Here is a 6,124-nt window from a genome sequence, read left to right on the forward strand (position 1 = left end):
CATCGTAAGAGAGTACCATCTAGACCTCGTTTAAACAGGGTATCTGCGATGAGAGTAAAATGAGAGGATTGACGAATAAAGTTTCTCTTTTGGTTTTTCGATAAGTCAGGAGGTAAGGTATTGTCTTTCAGGTATGTGTAAGTTTGGCCATAGCAGGAGGAATCGTGTCCAATAAGTTGACAGATGGTTCGGGAATCAAGACAATTATAGGCGGGATGAAACAACTCTTCAACCAGGAATTCATAACGCTGTTGATTTTCCTGTGTCTGCAATAGAGAAACAAGTGTAGCCATGGCGTCTGCTACTTTGTTGTCATTTCTTGGGATCTATTCAAAAGTTATTTCTACAAAGTACTTCTTGATATCATCCACTATCTTTTTGTAAGGCATTAGTTTGTCATATTTTGTTTGATAGTCATCATTGATTTGATTAATGACAAGTTGAGAGTCTCCAAAGACTTGAAGTTGTCTAATGTTCCATTCTACAACCATTTTGATACCTGTTACTAATGCTTCATATTCTGCTCTTGATCCATGATGTGTTCCTTTATTGATGTATGCACCTAAAAATGGTCTGAAGATAATTAATTAAATAAGCAATTATTTAATTAATCTCTCTCCCCAATTTAATTAAATTCACTAAGCAATTTGATTAAATTTCCCCTTTCATCTACTTATTAATAAATCTAGATTTATTTAATAGGTTCATTTCACCCCTTTAATTAATTAATTCAAATTAATTAATTCCCCCATCAAAGTCATTTCTTCTAAATTCTTTAATTAATTAAAACAAATCAATTATGAGTTGTTGAGATTAATTATCCTTTTCATATTATTTGAATTTTTAAATTCAAATTCTCCTAACTTCTACCGCTCCTAAACCTAACCATTCCTAAACTTAACCCATTCTACCTACCCACATGTCCCTTTTCATCCAACATCTTCTAGAACCTTTGTGACACTTGTCACTAAGTGTTCCCTTTCATCTAACTCCTTCTAGAAGCCTCTTGACACTTGTCACCATAGAGATGACAAATGTTCCTTTTAATTCAACCCCCTTTGCCATCCTCCTCCAATTTAACCATTGATATCTTCAGATCAATCTTGACCATTGATTCTTGCCACATCACCCCTAACTTGGGAAATCATATAAATAGACCTCATTTTGGAGCTCAAAGGGTCCTAATTTCATGTCCCAATTTCATATGATTTTTGCATATCATTTTATTTATATCATTTGCATTCAAGCATTGTTACTATAGGCATCTAGCTTCTAGTTTATCATTCTTAGCAATGTTATCATGCTCATTTTGGCTTAAATCCTAGCTTATTTTCTAGATCAATCATGAAATCATGTAACTTAATCATGCTATTCTTGCTAGATCATGCATTTTCATCATTCAAATCCTCCATCTAAGTGTAGTCAAGTCATTGGAATTTGCATAATAAGATCTGAGAGCAAAATTCCTACTCGCATTTACTAGGAGGCAATAAGTCGATTAGCTATGGTTTTGTCTTTCATTGTTTCAATTTTCTAACCATGCTTGTAATGATTTATTGAGTGCATTGTGGTTGCAGGTACATGTACACTTCACAGAGCACAACAATTAGTAATTCTGGAAAATATGTTGCAACTATCTGCATCAAAGGTCTGTTACAATTTGCACTTGAGCCTGCTACAAGGGTTTGCCATAGTTCAACATGCATTGATTATTCAATGTATGTTGGATTACAAATGAATTGATGTTGCAATAAACATCCTTTACCCTTATTTATAGGCGCCACCTTGAATCTCTAATCAGGTTGGCCTATTTAAATTTTTGAATTGTTTTCCTCCTCTTAAAGGGCCGACTCATTATTTCCTTTTAATTGTTTCTTATCCCTTGAATGGAAGGCCGACCTTATGTTTTTAATATTAAAATGTTTGAGGGCTCAGAATATAAGCTGACTTCATCAACTTTAAACCCTTCACCATACACCTTGATAGCCAAAGTTGGCTCATTTACATGTTTGTTTTGGAGGGAAATACTGAAATTTCCACTTTAGGTTAGCTAGTTCTTTATGCTTTAATCTCTTTACACCATATAAAAGCATGGCGGGATTTTTTAATCATCATGCATTGCAAATCCTGATTTTCTTTTGCTTGTGTATTGATTTCTAGGGTTTTCTGACTTTTATGAACGACATTTTGGGATTTTATGGTCTCTGTGTGTACATCTTTGGGATTACAAGGCGTCCATGTATTGATTTTCGAATTTTTGACAAAGCCATGCATTGTAGGCTGGAGATTTTAGGATTCCATGTATTGCAAGTCGGAATTTCATAGCAATCATGTATTACAAGGCGGAATTTAGAGGCAATTGTGCATTGAAAGTGATGCCCTGCAAAATGGACAAGGTTAGTCTAAGAGAAACAACACAAAACACACAAGAAACCGTTAGTGTTATTCAATCAAAAACTAATCTAAACAGGCATATCAAGAGAGACACTAAAATCATGCTAATATATCTAACTAATGAAACAAAGATAATGAGGCATCTCCAAATGCCTCTTAGCATGTTCTTAGCTCCTTCTCCCTTGTTCCTCTCCTCTCCAAGTTCCAAAATAGTGTAGCTCTTAGCAACTTTTTGCACTATGGATGCTTATGGAGGTTTGAGATTGAAATATTGCTCTAAATGTAAAATGAAAAGCTAATATTAAGCTATTGATACTAAAATAATTGATTTTATCCAAAATGACAAGATATTAGTTAATTATGCTAAAATGCTCTCTTAAAATGCCTATAGCTTAAATGCATACAAGTTTTAAGGATTTGGATTATGAAGAAATGGGCTCTATTTGTAGGAAAAATGGAGCAATGGATGGTTGAGATTGAGTAATCTCAACAAGGGTCAGGATTGAATGATTTCAAATCCATGTGAGGGCTTTCAACCCAATCCTAGGATGACAAGTGTCAATGTGAGATAGGTTGAGAGAGGAGGGAATAAGCATTAAATGCTTGATATGACCTTGGGAGTTAAAGTCAAGGTTGGTTGAATGAATAAACTCTTTATTCAAAGAATAAAGCTTTTATCCAATGGATAAACTCTTGTGCAAATGTGAAATGGATGAATATGGTCAAAACAATAAATGTTTGGGGGGACAAGTTTGAAATAACCATAAATGGTTATGTAAGAGCCATAAATGGTCATGTAAGAGCCATTAGTGGTCTTGGAAGACTTTGGGGGTTAATTTGTTGAACACACAAAGCATTAAATGCTTTTCAAAGATTTTGGAGTCTTTGAGAAGTGACTCCATTTTGCTTAGGAATGTGACAATAATCAGGGGATGGATTGGGCTAATTAGGAAGGGGTTAGAAGAATCTAGAAGGGGATTAGATTTTGCAAGTGGATTTGGTGGGTGAAGGAAAATAGGATTTTATTAAAATAAAAATTCATTTATTCCAATAAATGTGTGCAAGTTGCATTTGTAGGAAAATGCAAGTGGGGGGGATAATGATTTAAATAAATGTTTTTATTTAATTTATTTAAAAGAGGAAAAGGGGATTTTATTAAATAAATAGATTTTATTTATTTAATTGATTTGAATTTGATTTAATGAATGAATTAAAATAAATTGAATAAATTATTTAATTAATAGAAGAATGTTTTGGGAATAAATTAATTAAATATTAATTTAATTAACTGATGGCTAGTCGATTTTTAATCAAATAAATAGCGAATATTTATTTAATTAAGCTGGACAGATTTGTGTGACTACATTTGCCCCTCTTTGAGATGGTGCGGTTTATCGCGTCGTTTCAAAGAAAGAAAAATTGGTGTGAAGAAAATGCCCCATAAAATGTAAATTTAATGGGTGGTATGCCCCCTTGAGAGATGGGCCGAAAAATTTCAAAAAAAATCAGGCGATCTCTCGAAAAAGAATGAGAAGTGGAGGGTGGGTAGAATAGAAGAAATTAGCAACAACGGTGAAAGAATGGAAGAAAAATAGAGTGAATACGGAGAAACAACAAGCCAGCGAGTACCCTGAGGTCATGCAAGAGATACATAGTAGATGTAGTGTGGGGTTTGGATTGATGCTATACAATTGATCAAAATTGGTTGGACAATCTGGTGCAATCGGTTTAATTGCCCCGGTCAAGTCAAAGCGTGACAGTTGATGTCAGTTGGTCGCTTGGACATGATAAAGTCTGAGTAAGTGAATCAAAGTGACCTGATGTGACTTAGACAAGTGATGTAATTGCCCGATGAAGTCAAGGTATATGAAGCAAAATACTCGTTGAGACGTAGACAATTGATGTAATTGTCCGATGTGATTGTGTTTGATTGGTTGATCAATTGATAGTGTGTGCGTGTGATGGATGGTTGTGGGGAATCATGGCAGCCCCGTTGAGACTAGGTCATTATGATAAATGCCTGATATAGTCTAGGATTACCATAATCGATTACCTGTTGAGACCCGAAGATACTTGATCAGAGTATCTGTTGATAGTCTAGGTGTGTGTGAGTCGAGGTACCTATGTAGAGAGAGAGTAACTTGCTTGGCTTATTGGACGACTTAGCATAGGAAACACAATCCCTCCTATTTAGAGATGGATGGTGATGAACGTGGCTTGATTGGGTTTGATTGAGAAACGATGTAGGGTATGTGATGCTGATTATCGAGATGGGGAGGGTGAGGGGGGGGGGGTGTTCGATGTTAGATAGAAGAAATGGAGAACCTATGACTCATTCCTATGGAAGAAGAGGAAAATAGAGTATGCATTATTATGACTATGTATGCATGATATGCAACTATTATGAATGTATGGATGGGTGGAATGCATTGAAATGCAATATATACAGATGAGATGAGATGACGATCCATAGTGCTCTATTTTCATCATTGAGCTTTAAAATGTTGGAAGAGAATACAAGCATCTTGACATAATGATTCAAGATGACCTGAGTATTCCTTACATGGATTTTATATAGCAAGTTAATACAAACGACTTGATATAAGGGTCAAGTCAACCAGAGTATTGTTTGCGGAACAGACAAGGATTATCTCTGTTCATGCATGACTTGGATCGTCCTCCTTGATCTTAGGCTGATCATATCCTGAGACAAGTGCATACTGTACTAAGAGATAAAAACCTTTATCCAATTTGGATGAGGAGGAACCAAAGAATGAGCATTATACCTGCAAACAAACAGTATATACATAAAGAATAAAGAATAGGGATCCTTGGTAATGGTTCATGCCCATATGGTCGAGGTATACGCTGTAGTCAGCAAGCCGTAATGATCTATAACTGCATTTTGCATAAGATCAGGTAGCTTGGTGAACTTCCCACGTAAACACCATTAGTACATGCCCCAGAACTTCATCGGAATAATGAGTCGAAGATACACAAACAATGCTGTAGGAACTTGATATAAATTACTAGACCATAAATCAACCAAGTATTTGATAGCGTGAACAGAATTTTCTTGTCAAAGAAAATGTCATCTTGTCTTTGTTTTGGTAAGGAAGGATGCATCCTTGTTGAAGACAGTTTTGAGTGTTGATGTTGATTGTGTGGTCGATTGATAAGTGGTCATTTTGTGGAGTATATCACAATGTTTGTTTGGTATCTGTGCAGATGAGTATGTACAATGTGTTGCCATGTTTTTGTTTGATTTTCGATGGTTTTTCGTTGTTTTTTGGATTTTGTATTGTTTTGAATGTTTTTGGTATTTTTGTGTTGTTTTGAATGTTTTTGGTATTTTGTTGAGACATTTTCCAATGTTTTTGGTATTTTGATGATTGCTTGAATGAAGAACTTAATGAATCATAAGACAATGTAGAATCCACTTCCATCAATAGGTTAAAGGCGTTACCCCCAGTTTTAGACATGACTATGAAAAAGCGGGACGCAAGATGTATGGAGTACTATCATAATTGTAGATGAATAACAAGCCATGGTTTTGGATGGATGGATGTATGTATGAAGTAGACGTGATCACAACAAGTCTGAAAGATACTGGAGCCATAGCCTTTATGAGTGGCACCTGTTTTCCAGGTTTTCACCATCGTACTTACCCAGGGTGCCACTGGAGTGGTTGTTCACTGTTTGGATGCATGATTTTTCTTTACTTTTTTTG

This window comes from Cryptomeria japonica, chromosome 4 (genome assembly GCF_030272615.1).
Source record: "Cryptomeria japonica chromosome 4, Sugi_1.0, whole genome shotgun sequence".
NCBI classification, from domain to species: domain Eukaryota; kingdom Viridiplantae; phylum Streptophyta; class Pinopsida; order Cupressales; family Cupressaceae; genus Cryptomeria; species Cryptomeria japonica.